Here is a 20,417-nt window from a genome sequence, read left to right as displayed (position 1 = left end):
GGAAATACTATTATAATATTTTGTAACAAATATATTTATGTTGTGTTTGTTTCACTAAGAATACCTTTTAGAGAATGATTTTAAAAATGTCAAAGAATGGAAAATATCTTACGGAGAATCATCCAAACATTAGAAAATTTAGCTTTTTCAGAAAATTGATCCATTTTCCAGAAATCATTTTTCGAAAGTTGTTTTCAGTGAAACAAACACAACCTTAATTAAAAAAAACGAAACCAATATTTTTAAGGATTTACCAGAATATCTAAGAATTTATTAAAATTTCTAAAGTTTTACAAAAATTTCTAAGGTTATACTAAAATATCTAAGGAATTACCAAAATTTTTAAGGATTTATCAAAATTTCTAAAATTGTTTTGAGTATCCCAGGCCTAATCAACTTAACATTCATTCATACCAAATTTTTAATGATTTACCAACATTTTTAAAGATTTACTTGTAACACTTCGCCCGGTGTAGTCTTAGTTGATAGTTTGTATGGGCAAATAGTTGGTTAAGTTTTAACCAAAGTATGGCTGATTTTGTGCTCTATCCGTCAATTTTGTATTTGTATTGTTTGTCGCACCATGATTGGTGGACTGTTTGGTTATTCTGATAAGTCTGTAATGTTTTGCTTGAAGGGTTCGCTTTTTGGTGAAATATAGGTCTCTAGTTTTTATGTGTTGGCGTGGTCACTGTATGTAACGGCCCGATTTTGGGCCCAGTCCGAACAGTGGTTTCGGGACCATTAATCTGAAGTCAGAGAAATTATTTTTAATATTATTTTATGTGTTGTGGCATGATTATATGAGAGTATGGAAATTTTGGTGAATTAATTTTAGCGATTTCATGCTTAATTGTGAAAAAGGACTAAATCGCATAAAGTGCAAAAGTCCTATTTTGATAGCTAAGGGTGCCAAATAGCTAGAGAACCTAAATTGGGGGTCTTTAAAGAGCAATTAGACCCTTAAAAGACAAGCTAGAAGACCATAGAGACATGAGGAGTCAAAAAGTCAAAAGATGACTAGGGTTGGTAATTGATGACATTAGTAAATTGAATATTAAAATAAAATCAAATGGGTCATATTTCTTCTCCATTTTTCCATCGAAAATAGAAGCCATTAGAAGGGTTTTTGAAGCTTGAAATTTCATCCACTTAGTCTTTCTACAAGTAAGTGATCTTGATGGTTTTTCTTGATGATTTTTGTACTTTTAGAACCCTTGTAGCATGAGCTTTCAAATAAGGGGACTATTTTGCAAAATGGTTAAAAGTATAGGGTTTTACCATGAGAGTGTTCATGTTTTTTTCTGAGATTTTATGGAAGAAAAGAATCATGATTGTGAAAAAAACAACTTTTGTGAAGTAGTTTTCATGGAAACCCTAACTAATGACCATTTTGCATAAGTTGTAAAATAGGTGATAAATGTGTGAAATAATGAGAATTATAGGCTGCCTATAGTATAAAAAGTATTCGTCTATGCTTGGTTAGTGAGAAAATGTGACAAAAATCAATTTTCAGACATAGGGGTAAAATGGTCATTTTGTGAAAGTCTAGGGGCAAAATGGTCATTTTGCCCAATTATGAATTTTCGAGTGTCTAGATTAATATGCTGATGAAATGAATGAATTTCTATCATTTTAGATCAGGAATTACAAAATTCAGGCCTAGACTGAGGAAAAGCAAAATAAGTGGACTAAGCCGAACTAGTTGCCTACATTTTGTATACCAAGGTAAGTTGTATGTAAATAATACAACTACATTGTTATTATATGTGTTTGAATTGATATAGAATAGATTGCTTGTTTGTGGAAATGATTATGTATGATGAATATTGAGATAGTAGAACCCCCGTTTGAACCTTAGGAAATAAATCGGATATTCATGCCATGATATTCGGGTTATTTGTGTGCCAGTGTAAGACATGTCTGGGACATGCATCGGCCACATTATGAGAGCTAGTGTAAGAAAATGTTTGGGACAATTGACATTGAGACGAGAGCTAGTGTAAGACATGTCTAGGACATGCATCGGCTTTGAGATGTAAGCTAGTGTAAGATATGTCTAAGACATGCATCAACTACAAGAGGTGTCACTGTAAGACCATGTCTAGGACATGGCATCGGCCACATTATGAGAGCTAGTGTAAGAAAATGTTTGGGACAATTGACATTGAGACGAGAGCTAGTGTAAGACCATGTCTGGGACATGGCGTCGGCCTCGATTTTGATAGTTAGTGTAAGACCATGTCTAAGACATGGCATCGACGTGATGGATGAGCCAGTGTAAGATCATGTCTGGGACATGACGTCGACATTATACCCTATGTTTGAGGCTTAGTGAATATCCGATAGCATTCCAAATGGTTCAACGGTGAGAGTTACAGTTTAAGTTAAACGAGAAAAGTATAACCATGTTGTGAGTGGTACAAGTACCTGTAACACCCCTAACCCGTATCTGTCGCCGGAATGGGGTTGTGAAGCATTACTGAACAAAAGCACAATTCTAAATTTACTCATAATAACTCAAATAATAATCATATAAATATAAAGCATATAATTAATTAAATATTAAACATTCATTAAAACAAATCATATTACTTATGTGCACATCATATGTTCAACACTTCACTGGTAATTGAATATCTAATTAAAAATCAAATATATAACTTTTAATTCTTTACATGCACATCTTAAACCAATTAAAAGAATTCACATAGTAATTTGTTCCTTAACTTAAATGTCATAGACAAATTCACCGACTGATTATATATGAATATATATACATTTCATGAACCAATAATCACATCATGTATATTGAACTATATCAAATTTGGATTATTGCCGAACCATCATTGCCTAAATTTATCAAACTTAACTCACATACTAATATAAATGACCCAAATCATCTACAACAAACAATTACCATTCAAGACACAAATAATGATTTAAAGTACTCTCAAATCTCATGTTAATTATCCTGTCTAAATTGCACAAAAGCAACCAAACTAATTAGTTATGATTCGGTCATCCAATTAATCTTCCAAATAATTTTTATAATACAAATGCATATTTATATTAAGCCAAAACATCATATACATAGATATATAAGTGTAAAAGCCAATTCATGAATCATCATATATATTAATTAAATTCAAAATCTCATTTAAAACTACTCACCAATCGAAATAAACTACTGCCAACTTTTCAAGTCCTAACTGAATTATAGTAATATGTATCACTCGAATATACACATATTTATACAACAAATTCACGTACACCAACTAGAACATTATCCAAGCTGACTTATTTAACCAAGCTCACCACACACGTTTATATACAAGAACATAATCTCCAAATAGTGCTAACTACTATCATCACCACCAAACCGATTCAAAACACATAATACCTAACACATATAACTTATAATTCCAAACATATAGCATTTTAATCGAAATAGATTTAAACATACCCAACATAATTAAATTCAAGCTTAAAAATAAAGCCATTACCAATACATAATATACTTACCATGAATCAAACCACAATCAAGCATATCCGCATATTTCAAAAATCAAGATCGTAAAACATTATAGCTAAGCACACATAAATTAAAATTTAAACATAAATAACAAGCCATTTTTGCATGGCCTTAGTTACATAACCAAAATCAACACTTCAAAAATATGTTCTAGTCTATACATGCCATAATTCGAGTTTAACTTATAAAGGTACCAAAATAGTTGACAGTGTGATGAACTTTTCTGACGGTCCCCAAGCTTGTAGCTTGACTCCAAAATCTATCAAAACAGAGTAACATAACACACAAAGTAAGCTATCACAGTTTAGTAAGTCATAAGCAAATAAACAATCAAGTGACATATTCAATTTATTATAATCAACCAAATATACCAATATTAGCATACTTGACCCTAAAACTTCAAATAAAATACTTTCTTCCACCTAGGCCGAATACTAACATTGTCATTCAAACCTATTAATAATCAACTTCCAAAACAACTAATTATAAAAGAAAATCATGCGCACAAATACTTAAAAACATAAGCTCGAAAATCATATCATAATGTTATACTTGTATATATATATATCCTATAAAGCCGATTACACATAGTCACATACACTTGCACATTATTATGTATTGTTCATTGATACTCAACTTATTTGGCCACAAAGCCGAATACACATGCCATCTCACTTATGTTCAACATTACCAAATACACATAAAAAGAACGAATATCAAATACATACGTCCATTATTACTATTAGCCAACAAGTTAAATTCATACCTGGCCCTTTTAGCTCTTATTTCACTTCCAAACACAATTTACCTTTGCCCGATGAACCATTCAGAATTTGATAGGATACTTGGATAATCTCACAAGTCGTACAATGCCAATGTCCCGGACGTGGTCTTACATGTAGTCACATATCGATGCCACTGTCCCAAACAGAGTCTTACTCGTAAACACTTATCAGAATCACATATCAATGCCATGGTCTTACTCGTACACATATATTGGAATCCTATGTCATGACATATGTATCCTAACTATTCCTAAGGTTCATATGGGTCTTTCGGACGTCGTAACTCGGTCGAAACGAAATCGAAAGTGTAGTAGCCAAGTTTATCCATGTTTGGCCATAACATATATAAATACTAACATTTCATAACAGCATATAAATTTAGCATTTAATTACCATTAAACACGTCTATTTACTTATAAACTTACCTCGGACAATGAAAAATCGGTATGGATCGACTAATCGACAACTTTCGTTTTCCCCCGATCCAAATTCGATTTCTTTGGTTCTTGATCTAAACATATTCAAATTTAGCTCATTAAAACATATTTTCATTCAATTTAGTCCAAAAACACATAAATGGGCAAATTACCATTTTACCCTTGATATTTACAATTTTTACAATTTAGTCCCTATTGCACAAAACACAAAATACGCAAAATTTCAAAGTACCCATGCTAGGTCGAATGGTACCCATATCTATACAAGCCCATATATTTCATTAATTTCACATTTTAGTCCCTCAAATTATTATTTTTGTAATTTAGTCCTAATTACTCAAATCATCAAAAACTCCAATACAAAATATGTTAATCTAAAACATATCTTTCATATTTCATCATCAAACAACAAAAATCACAAGTTATAAACAATGGCATAACTCAAAATATTCATCAAAATCAAAAATTAAAGCTTGGGTCTTGAAGATTACTAAGCAACGATCTCAAAAACATAAAAATTATCAAAAACCAAACAAAAACGAACCTTGATTAAGCTTGAGTAAGTGTCGAAACCTAGCTTTTATTCTTTGTTTTTCTTTTGTATAGTTTCGATGATGAAGAACAAAGGAAATAAAATGAATTTGATTACTTTATTTTTAACATATATAAGTTTATTAACCAAATTACTTAAATAACCTTAATGATATAATAATAAAATCATATAATATATGTCTTTAACTGTCCACTACACTTAATATTGGGCTTATTGCAACTTTAAGGCTTCCATTTAAAAAGCCAAGTTCAATTCAGGCCCTTTTTGAAATAACCACCTAATTTTCATTTTACGCGATTAAGTCCTTTTATTTAATCGGACACCTAAACGACAAAATTAAATCACGAAAATTTCACAGATATAAATTCAAACAAAATAAACACAGAATATAATTTTAAAATATTTTTTTGACTAGGATTCATGGTCCCGAAACCACCATTCCTATTAGGGTCCAAATCGGGCTGTTACAGTACCTATTTGAAATGTATGAGATATGAACTCAATATATGCTATGTGAATTGTATTGGATAGTGATGAGTAAGTTGTGCTTATGCCTACTTTTGTATTATGAGTATGATGATGAATGGTAAAGTTGTTGTTATATTTATTTGCATGCAACTTACAAAGCTTTATGCTTACTCCCTCTCCTTTCCATTTTCTTATGGTGCCGCTTAATTAGCTTGAGGATCATCGGACGTCGGAGGCATCGATCACACTATCAACTGAAACACTTGGTTTTATTATTTTGAATATGGCATGTATAGGGCTTAGACTTTTGAGTTTTGTGTCAATGTTAATTTGGCCAAATGTGTTGGCTTGGGATGAATCCCTTCATTTTGTATAAAGCCTTAGATAATGGCTAATGTTCGTTATTGATATATGCAAATAATGATGTTTTCATGGATAAGTAAATTGCATGAATGAGATAATGCCTTGTGTGGTTGATTAGACCTTGTATTGTTGTGTGGATTTGTCATGTTAGATGTTATATAGGTTAGTGCAAGTAAGGGTGACAAAAAGGCTTGGTAAATAGCCTTATTTTGTCCACACGGGTGTGTGTCTAGGCTGTGTGTCACACACGGTCAGCCCATGGGTGTGTTGCTTGGCCGTGTGTCCCCTGCATGTAAAATTTGCAAGTCAATATGTATGGTAGAAAACACAGGGGCAGAGACATGGCTGTGTGTCTCAATCGTGTGGAGGACATGGCCTCTGGCCATGGGTGTGTGCCTTGGCAGTGTGCCCTAAATTGGATACTGACGTCAGAAATAGAATGTCAAGGTTTTTAGACACGGGCTAGGACACTGGCCTGTCATGGCCATGTAAGAGACATGGGCCATAGACACGGGCGTGTGTCAGGCCGTGTGAAAACCCCTGTAGGTTCGAATTTAGAATTTAATTCACATGGGCATGGGGCACGGGCATGTCCCTAGATGCTTAGGCCGTGTGTGTCACATGGGCCATCAGCACGACCGTGTTATAATGACCATACGGATGTGTTGCCCTTTCACACGGGCGTGTGCCCTGTTTCAAGAGTTATTTTTCTAAAGTTAGTTAAAGGACTCGAGTTGGTCCCGAATGGTTTCCAATGTATGTTTGGGTCCTCGTAGGCCCATATTAAGGAGTTTAAACAAAGTTAGAAAAAGTTTTAAATTTGATCGAGTCTTATTGACATCGAAATGATTGTATGCATGTGATTAAGTGTGGTAACGTGTCGTTTCCCGTCCTGGTGTAGGGCTCGGGTGTGGGGTGTTACATTGTGGCAACCTACCAATCAATGTTTTCCTCTTGAAAAGTTTTGAATGATGGATCCTTCTATTTGTATCTGCTACTAGTGGATTGTGTGATTGTGGACCTGATTATTTTCTGTTCAAACATGTATGTTTATTATATAGTTTTAGTTGGTTTCTTATTAAGATCTAGTTAGAAATTAACTTTGGTGTGAAGAATGCTTAAGGTGAGTTTTGCCTAGAAATGATTATGTTGGCCACTTTAAAATGGTAATTAGCTTTGCATGTTAGCCACATGTAAGTTTTGTGAGATTTGTGTAAACTATATATATCAGTGAAACTGTTGTAGTTGGGGTTTTTCTTCCCTTTTCCCTTGCTTTGTTATACTCTGGTATCATGCTTAAGGAAGAGTTTTTCGTTGGAAAGGAATCAACAAGTGATAGATTAGTAAAAAAGGGTTGTACGTGCAACAATAGAGTTAATGTCTCAAACCTCGTTGGGATTATCCATGAGTATCTAGTCTGTATTACTCTTCTCTATGTTTTCCCTCTGTTTTGAGTATCTCACTAAATTTTGGTTGTCATAGCATAGGGTTCAGGTGAGACCACTGGCATAGAACATTGTGAACATATTTTATGTGGTCATCTGTGTATGCATGTTTGTAGTATGAAATGGATACGACTTCCTTAGGGTAAACTTTGTACCTAATTATGATGAGCCACCAGTAGCGCATGTTAGTTGGAAACTAGAATGGTAGATGTGCTAAACCACTGGTAGGGCATGCTAGTTGCTAACTAGGTGGGAGTATATGATGGGCCACTAGTAGGGCATGTTAGTTGCTAACCAGATTGGCGTGTATACGGGCCACTGGTAGGACATGTAAGTTGTTAACTAGGTTAGCGGGCCACTGGTGGGGTATGTTAGTTACTTACCGGTTGGCGTGAGTGCTAGGTTTGGTAGGGTATGTTAGTTGCTAATTGACCTAGCGATATAGGTGCTGCCTATAGTAGGACATGTTAGTTGTTAACCATGGAAAAAAATCCCTGAACTCACAGGAATATGCATGTGGTTGAAATGATAAGAGATGTAATATCTATTTTGACATGTGATTGGGGGATTCGAGGTTTAACCCAAGGAAGGATTTGAAAATAGTAAGTTAATATAACTCTGTATGTATTATATGTTATGTATAATTTGTAACACCCTATACCTGGCCTGGTCCCCAAGCTTGAATACAGGATGTCACACCACTGTCTCGTCTCATTTACGTTAAACAGGAAGCTAGGTTCAAGTAAATCAAATATTTTTTGTTAAGTCGATCAGGTTTTAATACGTCCAGATGGTTAATCATCATTGTTACATACAAATCTTCTACTAATCGATCATACAAATAGCTAGAGTCATGCATAAGGATCAATTAGCAAATTTCATAAAAATGTTTGTAGGTATCGATACTGATATCCATGTATTGATAATTTCCTAAAGTGTTATCGATACCACTTGGAAAAATGATATTAATTGAGCACTCTGTTTCTTAGTTAAAAAACCCATTTATCGAAAAATATCGGTACCACAGGATAAAGTATCAATATTTATCCCCTTTGTATCGATACCAAATCTCTATTCTATTTCCTGTACGTTTTATTTCATAGAGGTATCGATTTTTAAAGCCCAATATCAATACCTCTACTATTAGAGCTAAAAATACAGCATATGAATGCAATTAACTCATCACAAATAGTTCCTAATCAACATGCATCAAGTACTAAATTAAATAACTCTTCATATGACTTAATCAACAATACAAAATACTAAAACTGAATTTGAACCAATATCATCATGCCATTGTCAATGTTTAAGTATTCTACCATAAAAATAACACAAGATTCCCATAGGTGATTCAAAATGGTAAAGCTCAATATCTCAAAATAGTTCTACCACATTACCTAATTCCCTAAAAAGAATAATAAAATAATAAAACACCTAATAAGAATAACCAGACTTCCTTGGATCACTCCTTTGGTAACCACACCATCTACACCGTGACGTCACTAATCTACAAATGTTGAAATGAGGGAATGAGCTTTTACAAGCTTAATAAATGAATAGGATAACCACCACATGAACATGTCATCATGCAACACAACCAGTCGTTTACTAATAGGTACCACAATCTTAAGTCTAGCATCATATAGTACTAAATCATGCATAGTCTAAAGGTCATTCTCACAACACATATTCATAGTCGTTCAAGCATAGAACATGTTCCATACAATTATATAACACAAGGCAAGATGAGATATGATGGTACTTGGATTATGAAATATGTAGTGAGCTCTATCATCACACATTGGATACATGGATTTCCTTACACCACAGAGACTTATAGATTCAAACATTTCCCAAAAGTGAAGCGTATAGCTAACACTCTCTTCATTTCCCCTCACATGTCCCATTGGATGGAGCTTAGCTCACATTCTTTTACCCCTCCAAACATGTCCCGAGACCTCAACACCCAAAACCTCTATACATATAAGTGAGTACTCATAATCTTATGGCATGCCAACTATATCCAATGGTTTCAAGATCACAAGGCCAAAATATCCGAAAAGCATTACATAATACTTATCGATTAACTGTGCACCATCACTGTATATTAACATCTTTTGTAAAACACTAGCATATTCATATAACATGTATAATGTACATTTATTACATGTATATAACTACACTTTACACAATAAGCACCAAATCCACATATCACATATCATGCATACTATATAACCACAAGAAAAGTATAGTTCAGGAAAACTTACACTTGAAATTTAGAGTAGGGGTTTAGGCTACCTCTAAATTCCCAATAACACATGACTCGTGTTTTCGAGTAGCAAATCCATACACTTACCACTTAATGCTTTTGTTGAAAACTGAAAGCTCAACTAACTCTTTCTAAGTTCATAACAAGCTCTAACGATTCCAAAGCTTTACACATATAAATCACACAATAACCATAATCAAACATTAACCAAGAATCCAGTCAAACCAACTAAAACCTAAGCTTTAAGCTAAATTCTCATGTGACTTAAACCATTAACATCACAAACTTTATATACCAATATCTCGATCTGTACTCAACCTTTTTGCTTAAAATTAGTTATGCTCATCTACTTAATCATCTACGCCTAATTCACAACCTTCAAACTAGACAAATCTACTGATTCATGGTATCGACATTTTCGACATCTTTTAGGCAATTTTTACAAAATTCATAAAAACATGGGAAAATTAACAAAACCTCAAGATAAGTTTAAAAACCTTCTAATCATGCTAAAATGAGTTGAAAAACACTTTTAAACCAAGTTTTTATGCAAAATCCTGAAATCCACCATTAATGGCTCGATTTTTGGCTTTTATTTAAAATATGCAATTCAAGGGCTAATAATTCAATTATAGAGTCTTAATAACATTAAAAATCAATGGTGACATGAATGATTATCTTTGACAGAAGAATGAATGAGTTTTGAAAAAAATTTGAAAACCCCACGTTTGAAGAAGATGATGAAATCTATGGAGTTTTTGGGTGTTTTTCTTGAAGGTTTATTATGGCAAATGACTTAGGAATGATAAGAATTCAAGGTAATGAGATTTGGTAATAAAAAATCAATGAAAATAGCTAGGGAAAAGCAAAGAGCGGCACAAGCTTGAAGGGAATGAAGAAAGTGAAAAAAACTGTAGGTGGAGGTGGCTTTTAGGTTCAATTTTAAAAACTAGTCCAATTGCCACATAAATGCCCACTATTTTGACTTTGTTATAAATCAGTCCTTTTTCAAAATTAACGGTTTCTTGAACACTTTTTCAAAAATTGATTTGACAGTTAAGATGCCATAATCGAAACTAAATTTTGAGCTCGTCTAAGCCAAAATTCCTAAAATATCCCTAAAACTCTTAGGCCCTATTTTGGGGTGTTTACAGTTCTCCCCCTTTAAAAAGAATTTTGTCCTCGAAATTACCTGAGATAAACAAATAAGGATATTGGTGTCTCATGCTTCCTCGGTTTCCCAAGTGGCCTCTTCCACTTTATGATTACGCAACAAAACTTTAACCAACAAAACCCTCTTGTTTTGTAACACTTTCACTTCATGGTCTAAAATTTCAACTAGTTCTTCCTCATAGGAAAGATCATCATAGATTTCAATCTCCTCAACTAGTACAATATGTGACGGATTAGAACGATACTTCCTTAGCATGGACACATGAAAGACATCATGAATTCATTCAAGTTCTGGCGGCAACTTGAGACTATCAGCTATCGAATTTATCCTCTCAACAACTGCATAGGGTCCAATGTATCTAGGACTTAACTTACCCTTCCTACGAAATCTTAAGACTTTGTTCCATGATGAAACCTTCAAAAATACCTTCTTATCAGTCTTACAAACTAAATCTGGCCCATCTCATCTAATTCTATCCAACATAAAGGAGTTCTACACTTCCTACCGTACAAATCCTCAAAATGTTTAATACGAATACTTGCTTAGAAACTATTGTTATAAGGAAACTCTGCTAAAGGTAGATATCTCTCACAACGACCACTAAACTCAATTACACAACTTTGCAACATATCTTATAGAACTTGAATTACCCTTTCAGATTGACCATCATGTTGGGGTTGATAAGCTGTACTGAAAGTAAGCTTCAATCCCAAAGCTTTTTGCAAACTTTTCCAAAATCTTGAAGTAAGCCTCAGATCCCTATCTGAAATAATTGAAACTAGAACCCCATGAAGATGAACAATCTCAACAATAAACAACTTTGCTAACTTCTGCAAGGAATAATTGGTTCGCACAGCTAAGAAATGTGCACTTTTCGAGAATTGATCAACTATAACCCATACTGAATCTTTCCTTGAAGGGGTCAATGGCAAACCTGAAACAAAATCCATAGTAATCCTTTGCCACTTGCATTCAGGAATCATAATAGGTTACAATAAACCTGAGGGAAATTGATGTTTATCCTTCATCTTTTGACAAACCAAATATCGAGTCACAAAATTCGTAACATCATGCTTTAAACTAGGCCACCAATAAACTTCCCTAAGACCATGATACATCTTTCCCCTTTTGGGATGCATAGCGTAAGGGCTACTATACACCTTGGTGAGGATCGCTTGCCTGAAATCCATATCCTACGGTACACACAATCTACCTTGGAAATTCAAGATGCCATCATTATCAATATCAAAATCTCCCTTAATACCTTCCTCAACTTGTTGAATCCTTTTCAACAATTCTCCATCTAACGGTTGCTTCTCAGTAATTTGTTATGACAAGGTCAAACTCAGTTGCAGTTCAGCATATAAACTACCATCACTAGCAAAACTCAAACACGCAAACATAGCTCTCAATTCCGTCATTGACTTCCTACTTAAAGCATTAGCAACTACATTTGCCTTGCCAGTGTGATATTCTATTACACAATCATAATCCTTTAACAGCTCAATCCAACGTATTTGCCTCAAATTCAACTCTTTTTGGGTGAGGAGGTATTTAAGGCCCTTATGATCAGTGTAGATCACATATTTCTCTCCATAAAGATAATGTTGCCAAATTTTAAGCTCAAACACCACAACAACTAACTGTAAATCATGAGTAAGATAGTTCTATTCGTGCTCTTCAATTGCCTTGAGGTATAAGCCACAAGTTTACCCTCTTGCATCAAAATGCAACTAAGTCCCGATTACAAATCATCACTATAAACTATAAACTCTTTCCTAGGTTCCGGTTGAACCAATACTGATGCCTTAGTCAGAACTGTCTTAAGCCAATCAAAACTCTTTTTCCTTTCATCAGTCTATTCAAACACGACGATTTTCTGAAGTAGCTTCGTTAAAGCCGCGAGAATGAGTGAAAACCCTTCAATGAACCTACGGTAGTAACTAGCTAAACCCAAGAAACTACTAACTTTAGTAACACTTCTAGGCGGCTTCCATTCCAAAATCGCCTCTATCTTTTTGGGATCCACTTGAATCGCTTAAGCTAATACGACATGACCTAAGAATACCACCTCCCTAAGCTAAAATACACACTTATTTAGCTTTGCATACAACTGTTTATCACAAAGAATATGTAAAACAACCCTTAAGTGCTTGTCGTAATCTTCCTCAGAACCAAAATATACCAAGATGTCATCTATGAAAACAACCACGAATTGATCCAAATATGAATGGAACACAAGATTCATCAAATCCATGAACATGATAGGAGCATTAGTCAACCAAACGACATCACCAAAAACTCATAATGCCCATACCGAGTCCTAAAAGTAATTTTCAACACATCAGACTCCTTCACCTTTAACTGATAATACCCAGATCTAAGACCAATTTTTGAAACTACCGTTGCACCTCTAAACTGATCAAAGAAATCAATGATTCGAGGTAAGGGATACTTATCCTTAATAGTTAACTTGTTCAACTGTCTATAATCAATAAACATTCTCATAGAACCATCCTTTTTCTTTACAAACAAAACTGGTGCACCTCACGGAGATACACTTAGTTGAATAAACCCTTGATCCAACAACTCTTGCAACTGAACCTTTAACTCATTGAGCTTTTTTGGTGCTATGCGATAGGGCATAATGGACACCGATGCAATACTAGGATAAAGCTCAATTTCAAACTCCACTTCTCAATCCGGTGGAAAACTTGGTAACTATTCTAGGAACACGTCAAAAAAATTCCTAACAGTGTGAATATCCTAAACTCTTACCTCCTTACTAACAGAATTCATCACATAGGCCAATTAAGCATCACAACCTTTACCCATAAACTTCTCAACTTTTATTTCTAAAACCATATTTGACATTAAACCCAATTTATCCACCATGATTTAGTGTCTGCAATTAGTTAAGAGTATGTTCCTAAGTGTCTTTGCGTGTAGGGTATTGATTTATTAGTTAATTGTATGTATATGTAATTGCCATATTATCCTTACTTTTGTAACTTGTCTAAATGGTAGAGTTTTTCTTTTTTGGAACTCACTAAGTTCTTATGAACTTACCATTATTTTTTCCCTCTTCCAAGTGGAACTTGGTCGTAGTATTGTAGAAAAGACTCAGCCAGAAAGAGTGACATTTGCAGTGAGCTTCGCCTGTGTTAGTTTTGTAACATGTATATGATCTTTGGGGGTGGCCCGTATTTTTGTTTTGAATATGAATCTATAATAAATACCTTTTATTTAACTACAAATTTATAAGAATGTTACCCCTTGAAGGATTGGATGAATTTTATGAATTATGTTTTCCAGAAATATTGTAGTTTAAGGGAAAGATTTTCAACTAAAAGTTTTCAACTCATTTGCGAATACGTTACGGCATATACCAGCTTAATTACTTTTTTTTGAAACTTTTTTGAGTTAACATCCCAGTTCAGTTATTGTACTTTGAAACTAAGTATAAGCCTGCTTTTTATGTAACGCTTCAGTCAACCGGCGAGGGTTGGGTGTAACAGCTCGTTTTCAGTAAAATCAGAACAATGGTTTCGGGATTACAAACCTGATATCATAAAATTCATTTTATTATTATTTTATGGTCTACAGCATGTTAGTAGTGTTGTATAAAAAATTCATGAAGAAATTTTATAGTTTGCATACTTAATTTGATAAAAAGGACTAAATCACGTAAAGTGCAAAACTAGTGTTCTATTAGGGAACAGTGTCAATTTGATATAAAATTAAAACATGAAAGGCCTTAAGTGGTAAATAGACCATTAAAATTAATAATGGGATTTAATAAGGTTATATAAGTAAATAAATAATTAAATAACAAAACGAATAAAATAAAAACCAAATTACCTTGTCCATTTTCTCTTAGCCAAAACTTTGAGGAAGAAACCACCATTGTTGAACATTCAACATTCATCCAACCTTTGTTCTTGTGCTTGTAAGTATTTTTCATCCCTTTTTTAATGATTATTATTATTTTGGAGTCGTTGTAGCTTAATCTAGCTAGCCCGGGGACTAATTGGCAAAACTGTTAAAATTCCACGGTTTTACCATGAATGAATGCTAGTTGTTTTTATGTTTGGTGGATGAAAATGAATGTTTGATAATAGTTGAACAACTTTTGTAAAGAAAATTTTGATGAATTTGTCAATTAGGTGTTTGATTGAAAAATATAAAATTATTCTTGGTGAAATTGTGAAATAATTGAAATATAAGGATTGTAAAGGGCTTAAATGATATTCATCTAGCATGGGTGTGGACTAAATTGAATGAATTTGAATTTTTATGAGCTAGGGACTAAATTGTATTGAATTCAAAATTTTAAGGGAAAATGTGTAATTTTTCCAAAACATGATTTTTAGATTAAATTGAATAGAATGAAGTTTAAATTAGTTAAATTTGATTATATAGATCAAGAAAAGCAACGTACAGATTTAAATCGGGGAAAATAAAAAGTATTGGATTAATCGATCATTTTTCTCTATACGTGTTTGAGGTAAGTTCGCATATTTAATTAGCATTAAATTATATTTGATTTAAATGCTTTTATGTTATGTTCTTGATATTATGACTCTACGAAAATATCCAATGAAGTTTCAGTGACTTTCAAATCTTGTGTGAACCTTAGGAATATAAAGGATACAAATGACATGTCATTAGGGGTTTCTGTGTTTTGGGTGCTAGTCTCGTACATCTTACTAGTGGCTGAGTGTTTGACATGTGTTGTGGTTACTTGACAGCTTGTGTGAGCAGCACCGTGTAGCTACGTCTTAACTAACAGCTTGTGTGAGCAGACCCATTTATGGTTCGAGAGAGAGCATTGATATGAGATATGAGATAGTTGTGGTTTTAACCACATGATGGCACAAAATGTGCGAGATTCCTACATATCCGATATTATTCTAGTGGTTCAATGGGTATACAAAAAGTGAAGGATTGGTATAAGCATCGACTTATAATGTCACAAAAGAATGAGAAAGGTATGATAAGTTATTGATTAAATATTTTTAGTATGTTTATAATAGAATGAATGTTACATGGAAAGCTTAATGAACTCTTTGTTGCATAATGAGTTTGGGTTAATTTATACGCTAACTATATTTGTGAATTATTGTTGGTGCTTAGGCTTGTGCCAAGTAATGTTGGATATGTTCACTATTTATTTTTAAACTTTTAAAATGAAATGGTAAGTAATGTTAATGATTTACGAACTTACTAAGCATTATATGCTTACTTGTGTGATTTTCTCTTATGATGCTAGTCAATCGGAGGTTCGTGCGGTTTGGAATCTTGTCGAAGATCCATCATACTATCCATCAGTTATATCAATATATTTTGAAGATTTTGAGTCATGGTTATAATGGCATGTATAGGTGGTTTGCTTAATGAATTTAGCCATTATGTGTGGCTTGTATATATGTTATTTTGTTTGACGAATTAGTTGGTATGATATTAAGATTATATGGTATTTTGTGTGGTTTTTAAATTGATGTTGTGTGGTTAAGATGAAAACTAGGAAATGTTAATAGAAATGATATAGTAGAAATTAATGGTTGATGCGGATTGAATGTGGCATAATGTTTAAAATGACTAGTTTTGGTAATTTAGAAGCAATCATCTTTTGGTCAAATTGGTATGTAACATTTTAGTTGTGAAAATGGTCATTTGGTATTGGGTGTGTATGCATTTTTGGTATATGAACATATGATTAAATGTGGCTTGCAAATTGTTCAATTGGTGATTTTAGTGAATGAAATGGTTAAGTGATAGGTAAGTTTGATTGTTGAAATTAAGGTGCCATTTTGGCATATTGGTTGAATAGTTAGATTCTATATGCATATGAAAAGTGAGTTTTGATTGCTTGATTTTAGGTGCAATTGGCTTGTGCATAAGTTATGAGTTTGGGTGAGAAAAATGGCTTGGAAATGACCTATTTTTTGTTCACATGGGCAGAGACATCGGTGTGTGTCTCAGCCGTGTCTGACACACAGCCAGGTGACATGGCCATGTGTCCCTTAAAGCTTTCAACGGGTTGCAAGTCAGGCTGTTACAAGGCTCGACACACGGGCGTGTGGCTTGACCATATGGCCCAAGTTAGAGAGTTACACGGGTGTGGACACAGGCGTGGACATGACCGTGTGTCCCTATTTTGAATGCCCACATGGGCTAGGACACGGACGTGTCTCTTGGCCGTGTGACCCCTATGGTTTGAAAAATTTTGACTTATTTCGAAAAATTTCATATGTTTCCGTTTTAGTCCCTAATCGTTTCAAATGTCTGTTTTGGGCCTCGAGGGCTAGTATAAGGGACTGTATGTATGTTTATGATTGATGTTGTTATGTCTTACCTTGTAATTTAATTATGAATTAAATTGTTCATTGTTTGATGTTATGTTTCAGTAATACTCTGTAGCCCTAATTCGGCAATGGATACAGGATAGGGGTGTTACATGAGGTATTACATTACCAACATAAGGTTTATCAAAATAACCAAGGAATTACCATAAGGTTATATCAAAATATCTAAGGATTTACCAAATTTTTTAAGAATTTACCGATGTTTCTAAAGATTTACCAATATTTCTAGAGATTTTCTTAATGCCCCAAACTCGATTAACTCAAAATTTTGGCATACCAAAATTTCTAAGGATTTACCAAAATTTAGTAGGTTATACCAAAATATTTAAAGATTTACCAAAATTCTTTAGGTTATACCAAAATTTCCAAGGATTTACCAATATTTCTAAGGGTTTTAAACTAAATTTCTAAATATTTCCTTAGCATCCCAAACTCGATCAACTCAACATTTTGGCATATCAATATTTCTAAGGATTACCAAAATTTCTAAGGTTAAAGCACAATATACATGTATTTACAAAATTTCTAAGAATTTACCAAAATTTCAACATTTCTAATGATTTACCAAATTTTCTAAGGATTTGCTAAAATTCCAATGTTTTTATAGATTTACCATAATTTCTAAGGCTTTGCCAAAATTTATATGGTTATACAATATTATTAAGTGTTTACCAATATTTATAAGCTTTATACAAATTTCTAAGGATTTAGGAATATGTCTAAAGGTTCACCAATATTTCTAAATATTTTCTTATTGTCTCAGGTTCGATCAACTCAACATTTTGACCTACCAAAAAAAACTTAAGAATTTACCAAAATTTCTAAGATTATACCAACATACCTAAGGATTTACAAAAATTTCCAAGTAGCCTTAAGAATTTTAGTAAATCCTTAAATATGTTGGTAAATCCATGGATATTTTGGTAGAAACTTAGAAATTTTGTAAATCATTATAAATTTTGATAAATCCTTAGAAAATTTTAGTATGCTAAAATGTTGATTTGATCGGGTCTGGGTTGTAACACGCCTCACTTATCTCCAATGCCGTAATCAGGTTACAGAATGTTTTAGAAATAAAGAGAACAAGAACATGTGAATTTAAAATAAGATCCATTAAATCATTCATTAAATATCAATTATTTAAACAAATCATGTTTTTGCATACAAGTTCGAGCTTAAATCGAGCTTACAAAATCTCTAAAATCAATTCGAAACCAAAGAGGGACTAATTTGAAATTTTATACAAAAGAGAGACAAAAATGCAAAATAAGGTAACACGACCATGTAGCCAGGCCATGTGAAAAGCTGAAACCATGTAGCATTGAGTTACACGACTATATAACTCACTATGACCATGTGGACTAAATTGCAAAAATTCAACAAAAGTCACACGGTTTTCTGACTGGGCAGTTTAACTAATTATGACTGTGTAACAATCTGGCATACCAAGTCTATAGTATTTATATGGATGGCTAGCTTGAGTAATAATTGGAGACCATGTGACCTAATTTCAACCTATCCTCCAGTGATACACAGCCATGGCACTGACCCGTGTGTGACACACGACCGTGTGACCTAAAACATACCATTCATGCAATGCATTAAACCAACTCATTAAGGTACTTTCAAATTCTTATATGAACATCTTAAAACCTTGTTCAAAACACTTCAATATAAAGCCAAAACATGTTAAAATACAACCTAAAAGTGCCTAACCAATATTACATTTTGGCACCATCATAAACAAGATATACAAAATTTATAAACATCCCAATTTATTTGATACCAAAATATCATATCCTTAAGTTCCAAACATACCTAAGGACCTATAATTTAAATTCTTATAAACATCCCAAAACTTTCCATATCACAAAACCAACTTGACCTAATAAGTCCAAACATTACAACTACCATTTATCACATACGTCAGAACATTCCATCCAAGCATTACCATTCTCATACTATTTCATGATTCAAGATCACACATACATTTACTACCCATACATTCACCATTTATCCCATAAGCATGCCATAAAAATCTTTATATTCAACCTTACATATCAAACATTATGAACACTTTACTTGTCACGCCCAAATTTCCAAAATACCTAAACTCAAGAAGAGTCGGGGAGCTGATTGAAGAGTAATGGAAAGTGAGGGGCACTAGCAAGAAATTTTGAGAATTAAGTGGTTGATTAGGAGAAAGTTTGGCTTTTAATCTGGTTTGGTTAGATTGGGACTGACTAGTTACATAGTGGAAAACATAATAATTAAGACTATGTGGTGGTGACGGTCCGTGAATATTGCAACATGAGGATATATATATATAGGTAGGAGGACGATAGAAGGGGGAATTCCTTAGTCCTATTTATACATTTTTTTTCTTTTCAAAATCATGATCTTCTTCTTCAATTGTCTTGAAGAAGAAGAGGCTGAAACTGTGGGAGACTTTACATGTTGCAATAGTTGTAGGCATGGATGTCTAGGAAGGAGAAAATAATCGAGGGAAAATTGCCTGGTCTAAGGAGACTTTTGCGTTCAAGCAATATAAGATGGGGAATGAGGAGTGAGCCTATTAGTTATCGCCTTGGGCAAAGCTCTGGGCCTTATGGAGGGGACACTGCACTGCCTCGACATCTATTTTCCAGATTTCATAATCGAGAGCCGCCACAATGTATAGTAATATACGAATTGACTTGAGCATGGAAACTAGAGAGAAGGTTTTTTCGTAATTGATGCCTTCTTTCTAAGTATAACCTTTTGATACAAGTTTATCCTTATAAATTTCTACTTTTCCATCTGCATTTCTTTTTCTTTTGTAGATCCACTTACACCTTATGGGTTTTATCCCTTCTGGTAGGTCTACAAGTTCCCACAATAAGTTAGAATACATAAAGTCCATCTCAGCTTTTAAGCTATTTCCCAGAGCTTGGAATCAACATTCTACATCGCTTCATCATATATGAGTGGGTCATTATCTTTCTATTTGGCAGATTCAGTGTTTAAAACACTTCTGCCAG

Source organism: Gossypium hirsutum, chromosome A12, assembly GCF_007990345.1.
Source record: "Gossypium hirsutum isolate 1008001.06 chromosome A12, Gossypium_hirsutum_v2.1, whole genome shotgun sequence".
In the NCBI taxonomy this organism is placed as follows: domain Eukaryota; kingdom Viridiplantae; phylum Streptophyta; class Magnoliopsida; order Malvales; family Malvaceae; genus Gossypium; species Gossypium hirsutum.
This window is presented reverse-complemented; position numbering follows the sequence as displayed.